Here is a 23,357-nt window from a genome sequence, read left to right as displayed (position 1 = left end):
CCTGTGTACACTCACAAACATATGTCCCTTAACCTATAAGTCTTCAATACACCAAAATCACTAAGGGGCACTAGATGCACTTACATAGTGTGATCGGGGACATACCTCAAGTCAATTTAGAAGAGAATGAGGTGTTGTCTTCTCCCTTCACTGAGAAAGAGGTGTTTGATGCAATAATGCAAATGAAGCATAATAAAGCGCCCGAGCCGGATGGGTTCCAGGTGGAATTTTATCAAAAATTCTGGCATATCATAAAGCGAGATCTTATGCCTATGTTCCATGATTTGTTTGATGGTCACTTAAATCTGTTTTACCTCAATTTTTGAACAATAACGTTGTTGCCAAAAAAGGTGGAAGCTATTCGCATTGAGCAGTTTAGACCGCTCTGTCTCCTCAATGTAAGCTTTAAGATTTTTACTAAGGTTGGCATGAATAGGTTGACATGGATAGCCCATTCGGTTGTGCAACCAACTCAAACTGCCCTCATGCCAGGAAGACAAATCCTAGAAGGGGTTGTAGTCCTACATGAAACGTTGCACGAAATCCATACAAAGAAACTAGATGGTGTTATCTGAAGGAAATATGCGCTAGAGGCAATAATAAAGTTATTATTTATTTCCTCATATCATGATAAATGTTTATTATTCATGCTAGATTTGTATTAACCGAAAACATAATGCATGTGTGAATACATAGACAAACATAGTGTCACTAGTATGCCTCTACCTGACTAGCTCGTTGATCAAAGATGGTTATGTTTCCTAGCGATAGACATGAGTTGTCATTTGATTAACGGGATCACATCATTAGGAGAATGATGTGATTGACTTGACCCATTCCGTTAGCTTAGCATTTGATCGTTTACTATGTTGCTATTACTTTCGTCATGACTTATACATGTTCCTATGACTATGAGATTATGCAACACCCGTTTACCGGAGGAACACTTTGTGTGCTACCAAATGTCACAATGTAACAGGGTGATTATAAAGGTGCTATACAGGTGTCTCCGAAGGTACTTGTTGAGTTGGAATATTTCGAGATTAGGATTTGTCACTTCGATTGTCGGAGAGGTATCTCTGGGCCCTCTCGGTAATGCACATCACTATAAGCCTTGCAAGCAATGTGACTAATGAGTTAGTTACGAGATGATGCATTATGGAACGAGTAAAGAGACTTGCCGGTAACGATATTGAACTTGGTATTGAGATACCGATGATCGAATCTCGGACAAGTAACATACCGATGATAAAGGGAACAACGTATGTTGTTATGCGGTTTGACCGATAAAGATCTTCGTAGAATATGTGGGAGCCAATGTGAGCATCCAGGTTCCGCTATTGGTTATTGACCGGAGATGTGTCTTGGTCATGTCTACATAGTTCTCGAACTCGTAGGGTCCGCACGCTTAAAGTTCGATGACGGTTATATTATGAGTTTATGTGTTTTGATTTACCGAAGGTAGTTTGGAGTCTTGGATGTGATCACGGACATGAAGAGGAGTCTCGAAATGGTCGAAACATAAAGATCGATATATTGGACGACTATATTTGGACACCAGAATGGTTCCGGGTGAGATCGGGATAATACTGGAGCACCGAGAGGTTATCGGAACCCCCCGGGAGGTATATGGGCTTTAGTGGAAAGGAGGGGAAAGGAGCAAGGGAGGGGGCGTGCCCCCCCAAGCCCAATCCGAATTGGGATGGGGGCCGGCCCCCCTTTCCTTCCTCCCTCCTTCCTCTTCCTTCCCTCTCCCTCTCCAAATAAGAAAAGGAGGAGTCCTACTCCCACCGGGAGTAGGACTCCCCCCCTTGGGCGCGCCTCCTCCCCTTGGCCGGTCCTCTCCTCCCCTCCTTTATATACGAAGGAGGGGGGCACCCCATAGACACAACAATTGATCTCTTGATATCTTAGCCATGTGCGGTGCCCCCTCCACCATATTCCACCTCGATCATATCGTAGTGGTGCTTAGGAGAAGCCCTGCGTCGGTAGCAACATCATCGCCGTCACCATGCCATCGTGCTAACGAAACTCTCCCTCAAAGCTCGGCTGGATCGGAGTTCAAGGGACGTCATCGAGCTGAACGTGTGCTGAACTCGGAGGTGCCGTACGTTCGGTACTTGGATCGGTCGGATCGTGAAGAGGTACGACTACATCAACCACGTTGTGCTAATGCTTCCGCATTCGGTCTACGAGGGTACATGGACAACACTCTCCCCTCTCATTGCTATGCATCACCATGATCTTGCGTGTGTAGGATTTTTTTTGAAATTACTACGTTCCCCAACATTATCTTCAAAGTGGATTTCGAAAAAGCGTATGATAAGGTCAAATGGCCCTTCCTCCAGCAAGCCTTACGTATGAAGGGGTTCAATGAATCTTGGAGATCTCAGGTGGATTCCTTCATACAGAAAGGCAGTGTCGGGATAAAGGTCAATGATGATACAAGCCATTATTTCCAGAGACATAAGGGGTTACGTCAGGGGGACTCCATGTCTCCTGTGCTGTTTAACATTGTAGCGGATATGTTGGCAGTACTTATTGGTCGGGCTAAAGAGAGTGGCCAAGTAGGAGGAATCGTCCCCCACCTTGTAGAGGGGGGCGTCTCCATTCTACATTATGCGGATGACACTATTATATTCATGGAACACGATCTTGCAAAAGCTAAAATATGAACCTTGTTTTATGCCTTTTTGAGCAACTGCCGGGGCTCAAAATCAACTTCAATAAAAGCGAATGGTTCTGCTTTGGGAGAGCCAAAGAAGAACAAGACGATTATAGAAACTTGTTCCGTTGTGAAATGGGATCCTTACCTTTTAGTTATCTAGGGATCCCAATTCATCATCGACGGTTAACGAACAAGGAATGGAAATGTGTTGAAGATAGATTTGAAAAAAAGCTAAGCTGCTGGAAGGGCAAGCTAATGTCTTACGGAGGTCGGCTGGTTTTGATAAATTCGGTTTTGATGAGTTTGTCGATGTTCCTCTTATCTTTCTTTGAAGTATTGGTAGGGGTACGAAAAAGACTTGACTTCTATAGATCCCGATTCTTCTGGCAAAGGGATGAGGCCAAGAAGAAATACAGACTGGCTAGATGGGATATCATGTGTAGACCAAAAGACCAGGGTGGGTTAGGGATCGAAAATTTAAAGGTAAAGAATAGATGTCTACTTTGCAAGTGGCTATACAGACTATCTACTGAGACCGAGGGCATGTGGGTACAAATCTTGCGGAATAAATACCTACACTCTAAGACCTTGGCCCAAGTTAACGCAAGGCCAACAGACTCACCCTTTTGGAAGGGGTTAATGAGAACAAGTGGAACTTTCTTTCAATGGGTAAAGTGCCTAGTTCGTAATGGTACCACTACTAGATTCTGGGAGGATACCTGGCTAGGGGAGACGCCTTTAGCTTTACAATACCCTTCCTTATATAATATTGTGCAACTTAAGGAGGATTATGTTTCCACAATATTAAACTCGATGCCACTTAATATCCAATTTAGGAGATCCCTTGTAGGGGAAGGTTGGAATGCTTGGCTCCACCTGGTCTGTAGGTTGATGGATGTTCTACTTTCGGACCAGGAAGATACCATTAGTTGGAAGCTAACCATGAATGGAATTTTCTCTGTGAAATCCATGTATTTGAACTTAATTGATTCCGGGCCATTGTCGAGGTCTTTGCACATATGGAAGATTAAAGTTCTGCTTCGCATCAAAATCTTTATGTGGTTCGTCCACAAAGGAGTTATTTTGACCAAAGATAATTTGCTGAAAAGGAATTGGGTTGGTAGCTCCAGGTGTTGTTTTTGTGATCAAAATGAATCGATTAAACACCTCTTTCTCCAGTGTCCACTTTCAAAATTGTTATGGCGATCAATTCATATAGCTTTTAACGTTCACCCCCCCCCACGAGCATAAACACGTTATTTGGGACTTGGCTTAATGGAGTGGACATACAAGTAGCTAAACATATTCGGATGGGGATATGTGCACTTTTCTGGGCTATATGGAACACTAGAAATGATATGATCTTTAATGGGATAAACTTCACTAATTTTTTGGAGGTTATCTATAGAGCTACAACTTGGATCCGTACGTGGTCGTTACTCACTCATGTGGATTTTAGGGAGCTTTTGGATATTGGATGCAACTGTTGGGAGACGGTTGCACGGGCTATCTTCAGCTGATTTGGATGGCGAGCTAATAATAGACTAGGTGTGTAGGCATCGTAGTCTATTCTTTATCGCCGGATGTGGCGTGTTATTGCCGGATGTGGCACTTTACATATTTATTTTTTCTCTTGGCTCGGTTTATAAGCTTCCTTGGAACCTAAGACCTTGTTACGCTTTTTAATAATATGGATGCATGCATCGATTGATGTAGAGGCCGGAGGTCAACCTCCTTTTCTAAAAAAAAGAAAATCATTGAGTCTAAAGATGAGTACACCAAGGATGGAATGTCTAATGGGCTGCAAGATGGAGATCAACCTTTTCGGAAAAAAGCAAGATGGAGATCAAGGAAACTGGAATGCGTTCCAGAACTTCTTGCTCAGAGATGAAGAGAAGACAAGAGATAATAATGATGCGGATATGTTCGACAGTGAAAGAGAGCCACCACCACCACCTAGGAGGAGAGAGACCACAAGAAATATGGATGATCCTATTATTTTATTCGAGCTAGGTTCTGCTGATGTCGATGAGCGAAATGGAATACCTTTCAACACAGCCGATGGGAGAATTAGGGCCAGGCAGATGATGTCTGATGATGAACTTATGATGTTTGGAGAAGGTTGGAGCTTTGTGGATGGTGACATGAAGGAGATAGAAGCCAGAGGTGGGGGATACAGAAGAGGGGCAAATGATGACTTCATGGTTTATGGACATGACTACTCAATGGACAGGCGGAGCTCCTTGGACCCCCTTGCCGAGGGGCATTACAAGAGACCCACCATGGAGGAAAAGTAGAATGTGCACGGTGTGGATGACTCCTTCATGATACATGTTACCTCCACCTCACATGATAACCTTGGAGCTGACGGCCATACTGCCATTGACATAGATGCTGAGCTTGGCACAAGTGTTCAGAAAACATCGGATGCCAAGGCTGGAGGTGAACTTTTCTATGAGCCAGATGAATTGATGCCAGAGCGTGGATTTGAAGATGCTTCTATTGACACTAAATTTTGGCACGGTCAAAAACTTATTTAAGATGGCCTCAAATGGAGAAGTGATCTACATAAAAGAGTTCCGTATTGTTGATATGAACATCTTTGAAGTTTTAGCCATCGCCGTCCGATTTCATCTCGAAGGCTGAAACTATGCTCAAAGTACTAAGATCTTATATTCAGAGTACAGTCTGGCCGATTAAGCCCCCAAGACGACCACAAATGGAAAAACGTTCTACATGAATTTTCTTCGTCTCGTTGAAACGGTCGATTTTGATATAAAATATCATCCCAATCCAAGTTCGTATGCAAAAGTTAGAGCAATCGGAGTGCAGCCCTGTCACGAGGCGAGATGTGGCGCGCCCCACTAGATGCATGTGTGATGGGTGATGTCTACTACACAACCTTCTTCTTTTAGACGTTGTTGGGCCTGCAAGTGCACAGGTTTGTAGGACAGTAGCAAATTTCCCTCAAGTGGATGACCTAAGGTTTATCAATCCGTAGGAGGCGTAGGATGAAGATGGTCTCTCTCAAACAACCCTGCAACCAAATAACAAAGAGTCTCTTGTGTCCCCAACACACCCAATACAATGGTAAATTGTATAGGTGCACTAGTTCGGCGAAGAGATGGTGATACAAATGCAATATGGAAGGTAGATAAAGGTATTTGTAATCTGAAATAATAAAAACAGCAAGGTAACAAGTGGTAAAAGTGAGCGTAAACGGTATTGCAATGATAGGAAACAAGGCCTAGGGTTCATACTTTCACTAGTGCAAGTTCTCTCAACAATAATAACATAGATAGATCATATAACAATCCCTCAACATGCAACAAAGAGTCACTCCAAAGACACTAATAGCGAAGAACGAACGAAGAGATTATAGTAGGGTACGAAACCACCTCAAAGTTATTCTTTTGGATCAATCTATTAAAGAGTTCGTACTAGAATAACACCTTAAGACACAAATCAACCAAAACCCTAATGTCACCTAGATACTCCATTGTCACTTCAAGTATCCGTGGGCATGATTATACGATATGCATCACACAATCTCAGATTCATCCAACCAACACAAAGTACCTCAAAGAGTGCCCCAAAGTTTCTACCGGAGAGTCAAGAACGTGTGCCAACCCCTATGCATAGGTTCATGGGCGGAACCCGCAAGTTGGTCACAAAAACATACATCAAGAGGCACATGATATCCCATTGTCACCACAGATAAGCACGGCAAGACATACATCAAGTGTTCTCATAAAAGACTCAATCCGATAAGATAACTTCAAAGGGGAAAACTCAATTCATCACAAGAGAGTAGAGGGGGAGAAACATCATAAGATCCAACTACAATAGCAAAGCTCGGGATACATCAAGATCGTGCCATAGAGGGAACACGAGAGAGAACACGAGAGAGAGAGAGATCAAACACATAGCTACTGGTACATACCCTCAGCCCCGAGGGTGAACTACTCCCTCCTCGTCATGGATAGCGCTAGGATAATGAAGATGGCCACCGGTGAAGGATCCCCCCTCCGGCAGGGTGCCGGGAAGGGCTCCCGGGAGGTCTTTGGTGGCTACAGAGGCTTGCGGCGGCGGAACTCCTGATCTATGTTGATATTCAATGGTTTTAGGGTACGTAGGCTTATATAGGGAAAGAAGTCGATCGGGAGGTGCTCGAGGGGCCCACAAGACAGGGGGCGCGCCCTCCTATCTCGTGGCCTCTTCGAGGCTCTTCTGATGTGAACTCCAAGTCTCCTGGATCATAATCTTCCCAAAAATCACGCTGCCGAAGGTTTCGTTCCGTTTGGACTCCGTTTGATATTCCTTTTCTTCGAAATACTAAAACAGGCAATAAAACAGCAATATAGGTTGGGCCTCCGGTTAATAGGTTAGTCCAAAAAGTAATATAAAAGTGTATAATAAAGCCCATAATCATTCAAAACAGATAATATAATAGCATGGAGCAATCAAAAATTATAGATACGTTGGAGACATATCAAGCATCCCCAAGCTTAATTCCTGCTCGTCCTCGAGTAGGTAAATGATAAAAAGAGAATTTTTGATGTGGAATGCTACGTAGCATAATTCTCAATGTAATTTTCTTTAATGTGGCATGAATGTTCAGATCCAAATAATACAAAATAAAAGTTCATATTGACATAATAAATAGTAATACTTCAAGCATACTAAGCAAAGTAATCATGTCTTCTCAAAATAACATGGCCAAAGAAAGTTATCCCTACAAAATTATATAGTCTGGCTGTTGCTCTATCTTCATCACACAAAGTATTTAATCATGCACAACCCCGATGACGAGCCAAGCAATTGTTTCATACTTTAATAATCTCAAACTCTTTCAACTTTCACGGAATACATGAGCGTGAGCCATGGACATAGCACTATATGTGAAATAGAATGGTGGTTGTGGGGAAGACAAAAAAGGAGAAGATAGTCTCACATCAACTAGGCGTATCAACAGGCTATGGAGATGCCCATTAATAGATATCAATGTGAGTGAGTAGGGATTGCCATGCAACGGATGCACTAGAGCTATAAATATATGAACGATCAACAAAAGAAAACTAGTGGGTGTGCATCCAACTTGCTTGCTCATGAGGACCTAGGGCATTTTGAGGAAGCCCATCATTGGAATATACAAGCCAAGTTCTATGATGAAAAATTCCCACTAGTATATGAAAGTGACAACATATGAGACTCTCTATCATGAAGATCATGGTGCTATTTTGAAGCACAAGTGTGGAAAAAGAGATAGTAGCATTGTCCCTTCTCTCTTTTTCTCTCATTCTTTTTTTCTCTTCTTGTTTTCTCTCTTTTTTTTCTTTTCTTTGGGCTTCTCTTTTTTTTCTTTTTTTCTTTTTGGCCTTTCTCTTCTTTTTTTTGTAAAGTCCGAAGTCTCATCCCGACTTGTGGGGGAATCATAGTCTTCATCATCCTTTCCTCACTAGGACAATGCTCTAATAATGGAGATCATCACACACTTTTATGGATTTACAACCCAAAAATTACAACTCAAAGCTAGAACAAGATATGACTCTATGTGAATGCCTCCGGCGGTATACCGGGATATGCAATGAATCAAGAGTGACATGTATGAAGATTATGATGGTGGCTTTGCCACAAATATGATGCCAACTACATGATCATGCAAAGAGCAATATGACAATGATGAAACGTGTCATAATAAATGAAACGGTGGAAAGTTGCATGGCAATATATCTCGGAATGGCTATGGAAATGCCATAATAGGTAGGTATGGTGGCTGTTTTGAGGAAGGTATATGGTGGGTGTATGGTACCGGCGAAAGTTGCACAGTACAAGAGAGGCTAGCAATAATGGAAGGGTGAAAGGGTGCGTATAATCCATGGACTCAACATTAGTCAAAAGAACTCATATACTTGTTGTAAAAATTTAGAACTCATCAAAAACCAAAGCACTACACGCATGCTCCTAGGGGGATAGATTGGTAGGAAAAGACCATCGCTCGTCCCCGACTGCCACTCATAAGGAAGACATTCAATAAATAAAATTGTGCTCCAACTTCATCACAAAGCGGTTCACCATATGTGCATGCTACGGGAATCACAAACTTCAACACAAGCATTCTTTAAATTCATAATCACCCAACTAGCATGACTTTAATATCACTACCTCCATATGTCAAAACAATTATCAAGCATCAAATTGATCATAGCATCCAATTCACTTTCTATGATAGTTTTTATTATACCCAACTTGGATGCTCATCATTCTAGGACCAAATTTGTAACCATAGCAAATACCATGCTGTTCTGAGAGACTCTCAAAATAATATAAGTGAAGCATGAGAGACTATCAATTTCTTCAAAATTAATCCACCACCATGCTCTAAAAGATATAAGTGAAGCACTAGAGCAAAAACTAACAAGCTCAAAAGATATAAGTGAAGCACATAGAGTATTCTAGCAAATTCTAATCAAATAGGCTTCTCCCAAAAGGTGTGTACAGCAAGGATGATTGTGGTAAACTAACAAGCAAAGACCAATATAATACACGACGCTCCAAGCAAAACACATATCATGTGGCGAATAAAAATATAGCTCCAAGTAAAGTTATCAATGAACGAAGACGAAAGAGGGGATGCCTTCCCGGGCCATCCCCAAGCTTAGGCTTTTGGCTATTCTTGAATATCTTGGGGTGCCTTGGGCATCCCCAAGCTTAGGCTCTTGCCACTTTATTCCATAGTCCATAAAAGCTTTACCCAAAACTTGAAAACTTCGGAACACAAAACTCAACAGGAAATCTTATAAGCTCCGTTAGTGAAAGAAAACAAAACCACCACATAAGGTACTGTAATGAACTCATTCTTTATTTATTTTGGTGTTAAACCTACTGTATTCCAACTTCCTTATGGTTTATAAACTAATTTATTAGCCATAGATGCATTGAAATAAGCAAACAACACATGAAAAACAGAATTTGTCAAAAACAGAACAGTCTGTAGAAATCTGTAACTAACGCAAACTTCTAGAACTCTAAAAATCCTACCAAAATATGAAGTGCTGGAAAATTTGTTTATTGATCAGCAGCAAAAAGAATCAATGCAAAATCACGTTTCTGTGATTTATTGAATTGTTTCTCGTGAGCGCAAAGTTTCTGTTTTTCAGCAGAATCAAATCAACCATCATCATAGTTTATCCTATAGGTTCTACTTGGCACAAACACTAAACAAAAGATAAAAACACATCTAAACAGAAAGTAGAAACAAAATTTAACACTAAACAGGAACAAAAACAAAGAACATAAAGAAAATTGGGTTGCCTCCCAACTAGCGCTATCGTTTAACGCCCCTAGCTAGGCATAAAAGCGAAGATAGATCTAACGAGTGCCATCTTTGGCACTTGATTCATAAGTAACAAGAGAGGATATCCTTTATATGGCATTCATCCTTCTATTCAGGGTAAGAACATTGCCATTAATGGATGAAGTAAGATTAAGCACGTTATGGAAATTTGCATCTAAGCTAGACTTCATTTCTTTGATAATTTCATTTTGATAAAAGCACAAGAGAGTGGTTTATTCAACTTTATCATTTAAAGGGTGCCCAAATATGGTTTTCATTTTTTAATAGGTATCTATAACATCCCCTTCAAGAAAACCTTCTTCAAAAATAGAATCTAGAACTTGTTTGAAAGAAGAGGGCAAGCAAACATAGAAACTTTTTAAGTAAACATCAATTTGATATTGTGGCACATAGCTAGCCAGAATCCTTAATAACCTATCCCAAGCATCTTTTAAGGATTCATCAAGCAAATAGCAAAAAATTCCAGAGTCATCTTCATCAAAATCATCTAAACTCTCATTGGTGATCCCGGTGGGTCTTTCCGTAGCATCATTGTTTATGAGCTTAGAGAGGATAGAGGGGTTATCCAAGGCACTAGAAATCTTAGTTCTTTTTGATTCGGCCATGGCAACGGGAAGGCAAACAAAAAGGCGGAGAGGAGATTGGGAAAGAGAGGGCGAAAAAACGGCAAGGGTGAAGTGGGGGAGAGGAAAATGAGAGGCAAATGGCAAATAATGTAAATGCGAGGGAGATGGGTTTGTGATAGGTACTTGGTATGTCTTGACTTGAGCGAAGACCTCCCCGGCAACGGCACCAGAAAAGAGCTTGATGTCTACTACACAACCTTCTTCTTGTAGACGTTGTTGGGCCTGCAAGTGCACAGGTTTGTAGGACAGTAGCAAATTTCCCTCAAGTGGATGACCTAAGGTTTATCAATCCGTAGGAGGCGTAGGATGAAGATGGTCTCTCTCAAACAACCCTGCAACCAAATAACAAAGAGTCTCTTGTGTCCCCAACACACCCAATACAATGGTAAATTGTATAGGTGCACTAGTTCGGCGAAGAGATGGTGATACAAATGCAATATGGAAGGTAGATAAAGGTATTTGTAGTCTGAAATAATAAAAACAGCAAGGTCACAAGTGGTAAAAGTGAGCGTAAACGGTATTGCAATGATAGGAAACAAGGCCTAGGGTTCATACTTTCACTAGTGCAAGTTCTCTCAACAATAATAACATAGATAGATCATATAACAATCCCTCAACATGCAACAAAGAGTCACTCCAAAGACACTAATAGCGGAGAACGAACGAAGAGATTATGGTAGGGTACGAAACCACCTCAAAGTTATTCCTTCGGATCAATCTATTAAAGAGTTCGTACTAGAATAACACCTTAAGACACAAATCAACCAAAACCCTAATGTCACCTAGATACTCCATTGTCACTTCAAGTATCTGTGGGCATGATTATACGATATGCATCACACAATCTCAGATTCATCCAACCAACACAAAGTACTTCAAAGAGTGCCCCAAAGTTTCTACCAGAGAGTCAAGAACGTGTGCCAACCCCTATGCATAGGTTCATGGGCGGAACCCGCAAGTTGGTCACAAAAACATACATCAAGAGGCACATGATATCCCATTGTCACCACAGATAAGCACGGCAAGACATACATCAAGTGTTCTCATAAAAGACTCAATCCGATAAGATAACTTCAAAGGGGTAAACTCAATTCATCACAAGAGAGTAGAGGGGGAGAAACATCATAAGATCCAACTACAATAGAAAAGCTCGGGATACATCAAGATCGTGCCATAGAGGGAACACGAGAGAGAACATGAGAGAGAGAGAGAGATCAAACACATAGCTACTGGTACATACCCTCAGCCCTGAGGGTGAACTACTCCCTCCTCGTCATGGATAGCATCGGGATGATGAAGATGGCCACCGGTGAAGGATCCCCCTCCGGCAGGATGCCGGGAAGGGCTCCCGAGAGGTTTTTGGTGGCTACAGAGGCTTGCGGCGGCGGAACTCCCGATCTATCTTGATATTCAATGGTTTTAGGGTACGTAGGCTTATATAGGCAAAAGAAGTCAGTCGGGAGGTGCTCGAGGGGCCCACGAGACAGGGGGCGCGCCCTCCTATCTCGTGGCCTCCTCGAGGCTCTTCTGACGTGAACTCCAAGTCTCCTGGATCATAATCTTTCCAAAAATCACGCTGCCGAAGGTTTCGTTCTGTTTGGACTCTGTTTGATATTCCTTTTCTTCGAAATACTGAAACAACAATATGGGCTCGGCCTCCAGTTAATAGGTTAGTCCCAAAAGTAATATAAAAGTGTATAATAAAGCCCATAATCATTCAAAACAGATAATATAATAGCATGGAACAATCAAAAATTATAGATACATTGGAGACGTATCAATGGGTAGCGCGTGGGAATATCCTGTTTTACGTGATCGATTTGACCCTCAAGATGACCTCTGATAAAAAAACATTGTTTGTCTCGTCGAAATGTCAAGATTGCTTTTGGGCTCGTTTCCCTCCGAGGTGGTTTACCATATCAAAAATTACCCGCAAGGTGCATCCAGTTTAAACCAAATAGTTTTGGAAAGTTCGGACAAACCCAATCCAAATTTGACTAGGGTTTTGGATGTGAATCCAGGCCTTTTACTTGCACGGGAAGTCCAGCCGCCTTTTTTATACCTAAGGGGTAACGGCCGATTGAACAACACACAATTGATCAATTCATCTACCATTTTTTATCTTTTATCTTTTCTCCTTAACCCTAATTCTTCTTCTTCCTCGTTCTTCGTCTGTTCTTGTTGTTGCAGGGCGGCGATCCATGAGCCCTAGGGGCGATCAGGTTGACGTAGGGCAGCCCATAGCCGCCGCGCGTCCATATGGGGTCCCTCCCAGGCCCGTGTGGTTTCGGGTCCTGAAAAGCACCCGCCGGATTGCTTGCGTACCGCGCTTCCGGACAGGTCTCCTTCGACGTGAGCTGCGGTGCATCACCCTCGATATTGGAGGTACACGGCAACGTGTCCGTGTGCGAACACACTTTTTGGAGCTCCCGCTGGGAACAAAGCTTTGGACGGTCTCCATCCCGTTCTTGCTACGAAGAGATCGTCATCTAGGATTTGCAATCTACAAAGGTAACATGAATACCCAATTTACTTATGTAGATGCAAATGATGCATATGTTGTTGCTAGATCGTTTAATGAGCATAATGTATCGGCTAGCCATAGCTTTATCAATCATGCATGTAATTATGTGCAAGAGCCGATGCAACAAAATCTCCATGCTTCCACCTCATATAATTTTAGCAACATGGAGCATATGTGTACCAACTCCCATGCATCGGCAGCCCCATAAATCCATATGCCGATGAACAACATGATGAGTTTCGTTAACGAAGTTGAAACACCTCATATAAGAACTTCAGATAATATGCAACAAAGTGTTTCACCTTTTTATTCATCGGCAACTAGTTTGCAATATGTTAATCAAAACATGTCGGTGGATAGGGGAATTGGCCATGCTACTACTAGTTATTCGGCCAATTACCATCAATCATCATATGCTACACCTCATGCTACTAATTTTTTGGTTTCACACCTTCACGCTAATAGCCAAATACGTGAAAATTCTATAGGATCACATGTGTCTTCACCTAGTATCGTAGCATACAATGTTTTCCCTGCACAATTACGGAATTTCGGTGACATCTCGTTACCGAAAGAGTCTAAAAGTGTCGGGGGGCAATTCTATCCAGATTGAGTCATTAAGAAAAATCTTACATCTTTTTGGGACTAATGCAATGTTATTCTACATGAATTAATAAAAGAGGGAAAGCATATTAATTCTGCTGCAATCCAAGCTAGATTATGTCAAAAAGAGAAAGCACTAGGTGTGGATACAATTATCAAAAAAGGTGGTGATTCAGATAACAAAGTTAATTCGGTTATTGAAAAGACCAAATCAAATATTATGTATGTCGAATCTGTTCTAAAAAATAGGACGACAAAGTGTTGGGGAGCTATTCGAAAGAGGAACAACATATCGTTCAAGTAATGCAGCCATCATGCTCTCCCAACGTGTTTGAAAAGGTATGTCTAGCAAGTGATTTATCAATCTTCTGATTTGGTCGCAACTTTATTGTTGATGCTTCTATAAGAAAAATTCTCATAAGTAATTTTGAAAGACCAATGAAGAAGGGAAATTTACTTGTTAGTAGTAAAACTTTTATAGAAAATATTGGTCAACCTATTGTGCCATTTATAAAGACCGATAGTGACCTATTATTGCAGCTAAAGTTTTCCCCATTTCTTTATCAAAATTTTATATCTAATTGGGTAGCTTTGCTTGTTTCATACTTGGCTTGCACTTGGTCTCAATTGAGACATGTGTATTCTAACTATTTTTGTTTCAGAAATTTAAAGCCAAGGTCAAATTCTTTTGACAAATCCGATGCTCATATGATATCTTATCCAAATACATTGGAGATAGGGTGCAAAACACAATGCATAGCTGAATGTGGATATTCCAAATCTGAACCATTCGTTTGCTTAACTCCAAAGCCGTTCTCACAGCAAGATCGGCTAGAGAATAAAAAGTTTACCTTCAATTCAAGCATGTGTGATCAAATATTTGATTTGTTGCTGAAAAATAATTACATTAGAGTTCTTAATCATCATGTGAAGCCATCAATCCAAGGACGAATGTATTGCAAGTTGCATGATTCGTCCAAGCATAATTTTGAGGATTGCAACATGTTTCGTCAAATAGTTAAATTGGCCATTGATAAAAGACGATTAAAATTCATTGAAACACCAAGAGATGACCAGTCTATTCCGATTGGTCCTAATGGAAAAAAGTTTTTGAATCGGCTGCTTCAAGACGATTCCTTTAAAGATGAGAAGGTAAAAACTGCAGGTGATGGGATCAAGCTTTCAAGTAAAGAAGTTGTTCAAGAGCACAATGAAAATATTCTTGAAGGCATGAGTTCTATCGAAGATACAATGAAGACGCCAAGGGCTAGGGGGCAACAAAGCAATCCAAAGATCGATGCAAGCAAAACCAAAGGAGATAAAGGCCGCAATAAGCACAAGCACAAGAAATCTAAGGTCACTTTTGCACAGTTATTAGATAAATATCAAAAGAAAAGTGAAGATAATGGTGCTTATTGGACGAGTAATGCAAAAGCATCAAGATCACCCCCTAGGCGCAAACCCGAGGATCGGTATTGGCAAAATGAGAATTCTAATGTGGTATATTCATATCCATATTCTCTGCCGCCAATGCCAATGCCATGGATACCTTCCTATGATCATGTAAATCCATATCCATCATGGGACAGGTATGATACAAGGGCACATTCTTCATCTTATTTTAGACCATCTCACAAACATTATTGTTGAATATATTTGTGCAGGTATCTGTTAGGATAATCTCCTACCGGCCCCACCTCTAGTTTCCTTGTATAGATGAGGCTGAGGGCTGCCCTTGTACCCATATATACGTGCACCGTGCACCCGATCAATACATCGAGAGTTGCATTGCCTTCAACATGGTATCAGTTTCCCTTCCGATCCAACCCTAGCTTCCGCTCCTAGACGGCGCCGCCGCAGCTCCTAGCTGCTGCCGCCGCCGTCCTCTACTAGCACCGCCGCGTGCGCCTCCCCATCCCCAAGCTGCCTCCCTCTCCCTCCCAAGCCGCCTCCCTCCCGAGCCGCCTCCCACCCGATCGCCCCTCCCACCCGATCGCCATCTCCCCGCCAGCCGCGCAGCCACTCCTCCCCTCGGTCGCCGCCGCATCCATGGCTTCTCCCCACTCCGCCATCTCCCACCCCTCCAATCCCTTCGAAGGTCCGGCCCCTCCCCCGGTGGAGGTCATCTGCGATCTTGACATCTTTGCCCGTGTGCCCGTCGTTCTTGACTACGCCACCTCCACCTACTACGCGTGGAAAACCTACTTCTCCCTCGTCTTCCGTGAGTACCACCTCATCGATCACGTCGATGGCTCCATTGACTCCGGCCTCATGTTCGCGGACGATGACTGGCTGACCATCGACGCCACCATCACTCGCTGGCTATACCAAACCATCTCCAAGGACATATTCCACACCATCGTTTGCGACACTGATGACGCGCAGATGGTGTGGGCGAAGCTGAACGGGCTCTTCCTTGACAACGCCCTCCAGTGCCGCGTATTTCTTTAGCAGGAATTTTTTGGCTGCCATCAGCTTGACTCGTCCGTTGACGATTATTGCATGCGCCTTAAGAAACTCGCTGATGAGCTCCGTGACCTCGGGGAGCGGGTCTCCGATGACCTCCTCCTCAGCACGCTCACCGCCGGTCTGAACGAGGAGTTCGGCAACGCGGCCTCCAACGTCACGTTCCTCCCAGACCCGACCTTTCCACGGGTCGTGGCCTATCTTCGGTTAGAGGAGAGGAGGATGAAGATGGTGAAGTCCCGGGCCATGCACACGGATCTCATGGCGGACACCTCCTGCGCCGCTCCTCCCAGGGCGCCGCAGCCGCCGCGGCCTTTGTCGCCGCTGCCGGCGTCGTACTTCCAGGCGCCACCAGCGCCCGTCTACCAGCCGCCGCCCCCTGCCCCCAATCATCGTCGCGGGGGGTGTCATCGTAAGAAGCAGCAGCAGCAGCACAACATGGGGGGCGCCCCGCCAGCCGCAGCAGCAGCAACTGCCCCCCCCCCTCCCGCGTGCTCCCTGGGCCGCCGCAACCAACCCTTGGACAGGGGTGGTCCATGCGTACATGATGCCCGTGCCGCGGGCCCATCTCGGCTGGGATCCTCGGCCCCTGCCCCGGCGCGCATCAGGCGTTCTTCGCCGCCCCGGGTGGCTACCCCGTCGCGGCCCCTCCGTGCGCCATCCCGGGTGGCTACGCCACGGCCATGCCTGGATACGCTGCCTCGGGTGCCTACCCCGCCGCCCCTCCGGCCGCGGCCGCCGCCCTCCCGCCGGCCCCTTGGGACCCGGCTCTCCTTGCGGCGCTTCACTCCGCCCCTACACCCGACACGTACAACGGAGGCGGCGACTGGTATATGGATTCCGGGGCTACCACCCACATGACTTCCAACCCTGGTAACCTCAACTCCGTATTTCCAGTTTCTACCGCATGTCGTACCACTATTGGGGACGGGTCTTCCCTTCCCATTACTCATGTCGGTCATGGTTCATTTCTGTCTAACTCTACGCCTATTCACATGTCTAATGTCTTAGTTTCACCTGAGTTAGTCACTAATCTTGTTTCCGTTCGTTCTCTTACACGTGAAAATCCTATAACTGTTGAATTTGACGAAGTGAGTTTTTCTGTCAAGGACGCCCATACCCGGATGGTGCTCCACCGATGTTACAGCCCGGACGGACTCTACCCGGTGAACTCCACCGCCACTTCCACATCCGCTCCGGTCGCTCTCTCCGCCACGGTGGACCTTTGGCATGCTCGGCTGGGGCATCCGAACCCGGCCACCCTTCGTTATATTCTTAGGACTTTTTCATTCACGTGTAATAAAACCAATGATCATACTTGTCATGCATGTCGTCTCGGCAAGCATTCCCGTCTTCCGTTTAGCGCGTCCTCATTGGTTGCGTCGTATCCATTTGAGTTGATTCATAGTGATTTGTGGACATCTCCTGTTGCCAGTAATACGGGTTTTTTATACTATCTTGTCATACTTGATGATTTTTCGCACTATGTGTGGACCTTCCCGTTGCGGAGAAAATCCGATGCACTCTCCGTTCTCACTACTTTTTACTCCTACGTCGCTATGCAGTTTGGGCGTCCCATTCATGCCTTGCAGACTGACAACGGGAAGGAGTTCGACAACGTCGGGGTTCGCACCCTCCTTGCCACACACGACACGATTTTTTGTCTCACCTGCCCGTATACCTCGCAACAAAATGGTCGCGCCGAACGGATCCTTTGCACCCTCAATGATTGTGTGAGCACTCTTCTTTTCCACGCCACTGTCCCGCCCCGGTTTTGGCCGGACGCTCTCTCCACCGCCTCTCTCCTCATCAACGTTCGTCCGACTCGTGCTCGTGCAAACTTTGCACCACATCATCTCCTCTTCGGTAGCCCACCTTCATATGATGATCTTCGTGTTTTTGGGTGTCTCTGTTATCCCAGCGTCGCCTCCACCACTCCTCACAAACTCGCACCTTGCTTCGTGGCATGCATCTTTCTCGGATACCCACTAAACATCAAAGGCTATCGCCGCTATGATCCGATTTCCCACTGAGTTTTCACTTCACAGCACGTTTACTTTGATGAGAGGTCTTTTCCTTTTCACAAGGTATTGCCGCCGGCTGACTCGCCATCATCACCCATTCCTCATGGTGCCTCTAGGGGAGGCCGCTCACTTGCGCTCGGGCCCCCTCCTGGCTTCGGGCCCCCTGCAGCGCGTGGACCTCCCCTGGCTTCGGTGCCCCCACCGCGCCTGGGCCCCGCTATGGGTCAGCGGCATCGGACCCGGACCCCTCGTTGGCGTCCAAGGTGCCTCCGACTGCCGTTGAGTCTGCAGCTTGGTCAGTGAGCACATCCCATGCGCCTGACCCGGGCTCCTCGACGGTTTCCGCCGGCTCGGCCACATCCTCGCCGGCGGCCACGGCGCCCCCACTCCCGTTGAGTCCGTAGCCCGGGCAGTGAGCGCATCTCCCGTGCCTGACCCCGGCTCCTCGATGGCCTCTTCGCCTGCCTCGTCGCCGGCCGCGCCGACCCCGCCGGCCCTGCCGGTCCTGCCGGCCGCCCCGTACACCCGCATGGTCACCCGTGCTCGCGCCGGCATTCACTGGCCCAGCACGCATCATTCTGCGGATGAGTACCTCCTCGCTGCCTCGACGTCCACACCGTCACCTCTCCCATCGTCCGCTCGAGCCGCACTTCGCGATCCGCATTGGCTCGCGGCGATGCAGGAGGAGTTCAACGCGCTGGTGCGCAACCGCACCTGGAAGCTTGTCCCGCGGCCACCCCATGCCAACGTCATCTCTGGCAAGTGGGTATTCCGGCATAAGACTCGCCCTGACGGGTCTCTTGAGCACTATAAGGCTCGGTGGGTGGTCCGCGGGTTTAGGCAATGCGCTGGAGTCGACTTCACCGACACATTTGCCCCGGTTGTCAAACTGGACACGATTCACATGGTCCTTCAGCTTGTGGTCTCTCGCGCCTAGCTGGTGCATCAGATGGATGTGTCGAATGCGTTCTTGCATGGCCATCTCTCGGAGTAGGTTTTCCGTCAGCAGCCAACCGGCTTCGTCGACGCGGCTCAGCCTGACCATGTGTGCCTGCTCTCCTGCTCTTTGTACGAGTTGAAGCAGGCCCCTCGCGCCTGGTACCAGCTGATCGCCGGCTTTCTGCAGCAGCTCAGGTTCCGGGCTACTCGCTCCGACGCCACGCTGTTTGTCTTCCACCAGGCTCCGGCGACCACTTACCTACTCCTCTACGTCGACGACATCATCCTAACGGCTTCCTCGTCCGATCTCCTTCGCCAGCATACTGCTCGCCTCAGTGCTGAGTTCGCCATTAAGGACCTCGTCCCGTTGCACTACTTCCTCGGCATTGAGGTGGTACGACGCGCTGATGGGTTCTTTATTCATCAGCAGCAGTATGCACATGACCTTCTTGAGCGGGTAGGCATGCTTAACTGCAAGCATGTCCCCACGCCTATCGACACGAAGGCCAAGGTTTCTGCGCTCGATGGCTCACCCGTGCCAAATGCGGCGTTCTAGCGCTCCATCGTCTGTGCTCTCCAGTACTTGACACTCACTCGGCCTGATCTGTAGTACGCCGTCCAGCAGGTGTGTCTCCACATGCACGCCCCTCGCGACACTCACTGGAACCTGGTGAAGCGGATTCTTCCGTACATCCGCGACACCACGGCTCTGGGTCTTATGTTGACGGCCTCGCCCTCGACTGACCTGGTCACCTATAGTGACGCCGATTGGGTTGGCTGCCCGGACACGCGACGCTCGACTTCAGGCTACTGCGTCTACCTGTGGCCCTTGCTCATATCATGGTCGTCTAAACAACAACCCACGGTATCCCGCTCCAGTGCCGAGGCTGAGTATCATGATGTGGCCAATGCCGTCGCCGAGTGCTCATGGCTTTGCCAGCTTCTCTAGGAGTTGCTTCTTGATGTCCCGAAGGCCACCATTGTCTACTGTGACAATGTCTCTGCGGTCTACCTCTCCGCCAACCCCGTTCATCATCATCGCACGAAGCACATTGAGCTTGACATTCACTTCGTGCGAGAGCAGGTGGCTCTTGGGCGCGTCCGCGTTCTTCATGTTCCCACCGCTCAGCAGTTTGCCGATGTCATGATGAGGGGGTTACCGACACCTACATTTGAGGAGTTCTGGTCCAGTCTATGCATCAGTGGTGATTCATCGACTGCGGGGGGGGGGGGTGTTGAATATATTTGTGCATGTATCTATTAGGATAATCTCCTACCGGACCCACCTCTAGTTTCCTTGTATAGATGAGGCTGAGGGCTGCACTTGTACCCATATATACGTGCACCGTGCACCCGATCAATACATCGAGAGTTGCATTGCCTTCAACAATTATGCAGCTCCAAAAAGATCAACATTTGAACAATTACATGTCAAAGACCGTTTCAATCATAAGGAATCGGTTTGGAGCTCAATGAACAAGAAAGAGGTGGTCAAGCAAGTCTACCGCGTCAAAAGAGATGGTCGTAAGAGTGCCACTTCATATATGATCTCAGATGAAAAAGAGGCAAGTAAAGTGTTGACATTGACTACAAAAGTCAATGAGGCAAGTCAATCAAGTGCCAAATATGAAGGGAAGAAATTAAGAGTGCACAAGGGAAAACAAGAATTGCCATTACTTCAAACAAAATTGCAGCTGGGGTGCCCACTCGGCTTACCGTATTGGCAAAAGAAGAAATTACAAAAGCTTAGTGCACAAGAACTTGAAAAGAGAAACATGGCATGGGTTCCCAAAGGAGGTACTCAAAATAATAATTATTTGCAAACTTCCATTACAAGAAGTGTGGCAAAGGTGAAGAAGGAAAAGAGTGAAAACTATGAAGGACCAACACGAAGGTTTCAACATCTTCGGTCCACACAATATCCATTTTCTTCAACTATGTCATTGATGCCTATGCCATGGAATTCGTTATTAGGTATGATTGGTTACCCTCAATGGGCTTATTTTAATCCATGGATGCAATATAATTTCTTACATCATGAAAGGGTATTATCAAACCATCATATGTTTGATTAGCTTCACTTTTGTTGCTAATCTAAATGGCTGATATATACTTATCATCCTAAGCACGTACAAATGGTCGATGGAGTGTTGACATCGTCCTTAGAAAGAGCATTGTGCAAGTTATTTTTTGGCACGCAAGCTTTGCCGAAAAACAGGGGGGCATGTGTTGACACTAGATTTTGGCACGGTCAAAAACTCATTTAAGATGGCCTAAAATGGAGAAGTGATCTACATAAAAAAGCTCCGTATTGTTGATATGAACATCTTTGAAGTTTGGGCCATCGCCGTCCGATTTCATCTTGAAGGCTCAAACTATGCTCAAAGTACTAAGATCTTATATTCAGAGTACAGTCTGGCCGATTAAGCCCCCAAGACGACCTCAAATGGAAAAGCTTTCTACACGAATTGTCTTCTTCTTGTTGAAACGGTTGATTTTGATATAAAAATCGTTCCAATCTGAATTCGTATGCAAAAGTTAGAGCAATCGGAGTGCAGCCCTATCACGAGGCGAGATGTGGCGCGCCCCACCAGACTTGATGGGTAGAGTGAGGGAATAGTCTGTTTTGCGCGATCGATTTGACCCTCAAGATGACCTCTGATCAAAAAATGTTCAACATGAAAGTTGTTCATCTCGTTGAAACGGTCAAGATTACTTTTGGGCTCGTTTCCATCCGAGGTGGTTTACCACATCGAAAATTACCCGCAAGGTGCAGCAATTTAAATCGAACAGTTTTGGAAAGTTCGGACAAACCCAATTCAAATATGACTAGGGTTTTGGACGTGAATCCAAGAATTTTCCTTGGACGGGAAGTCCAGCCGCCTCTTATATACCTAAAGGGTGACGGCCGATTGAACAACACACAATCAATCAATTCATCTACCATTTTTTATCTTTTATCTTTTCTTCTTAACCCTAGTTATTCTTCTTCCTCGTTCTTCGTCTGTTCTTGTTGTTGCAGGGCGGTGATCCACGAGGCCCTAGGGGCGATCAGGTCGACCTAGGGCAGCACATAGCCGCCGCGCGTCTAGACGGGGTCCCTCCCGGACGCGTGGGGTTTTGGGTCCTGAAAAGCACCCGCCGGATTGCTTGCATACCGCGCTTCCGGATGGGTCTCTTTCGATGTGAGCTGCGGCGCATCACCCTCGGCGTTGGAGGTACACGGTGACGTGTCCGTGTGCAAACAGTTTCATTTGGATATGATCCATCAATGGACTATGATAGCCACATGCAGATTCATCCTGGTGTCGGCGTTGAAGATGCAAATGCAGAGGATTTATCAGCATGTGTCGAGGATGAAGGAAAGATGCCAGCAAAAGACAAGAAGCTTAGAGGTTCACAGAAGGGTTTGGATAAAAGAAGGAAGGATGCCTCAGCAAGGAGATTGTCAGCGTCCAAAGGCCCACTAACTGATGCGCAGAAACGTGCACAAAACCTACGCGCCTATAAAGCGGGCCTACAAAAGGAAAAGAAGGAGCTGGTATTGATGCATTACTTTCCATTTTACCCATTGAATGGTTTATCCTTTTCTTCTATCTGTTAATATCCAGTGATTTATACCACACAGACTTAATTTACTCATCTTTTAATATCCTCCTTTGGGGCTTGTCACTTATCTTAAATGACTAAGTTGAATCTATATACAAACAGAGTGCTAGAGTATATCTTTTGCTACGGCAAAAATATTAACCCCCCTCCCCCCCGTCATTCTCACTTTGGTGCTGTTTTAGCTCCATGCACACAGACCAAGGATTTAATGCCTTTTAGACATATTGTTTCCTTCCCCTGTTATTGGTATAGCCAAAATGACTAATATTAACAAACCAACACCAACTTGTCAAGACGAGATACTTTTCACTCGAGGTAGTATGAGCTCTTAGTTTGAATTTTCTGGTCTGGTGTTCTCCTATTATTTATTTTCCAAGAATCTTTTAACTGTTTGCTATACGATAATTTTAATGTAAGAAATGGCATGCCCTTGCTTGTTCTTTTGATAGGTTTCTTCTTAATATCATCTACCACCAAAGAATTGTAGTTTTCTGCTGGATTGTTCAAACCAGTGTTTTTCTCGTTTTTTTTGAACCAAAAG

The 23,357-nt window shown here is 45.3% G+C and overlaps 1 pseudogene; it reads left to right on the top strand.

Annotated features, from left to right (window-relative positions):
• LOC119350245 overlaps window positions 1-22,841 on the top strand; it is a 98,454-nt pseudogene extending 75,613 nt beyond the window's left edge.
• The last annotated feature ends 516 nt before the right edge of the window (window positions 22,842-23,357 follow it).

Source organism: Triticum dicoccoides, chromosome 1B, assembly GCF_002162155.2.
Source record: "Triticum dicoccoides isolate Atlit2015 ecotype Zavitan chromosome 1B, WEW_v2.0, whole genome shotgun sequence".
Taxonomy (NCBI): Eukaryota; Viridiplantae; Streptophyta; class Magnoliopsida; order Poales; family Poaceae; genus Triticum; species Triticum dicoccoides.
Note: the sequence above shows the minus strand (reverse complement) of the source record. Positions and strands in the feature narration are given on the sequence as shown.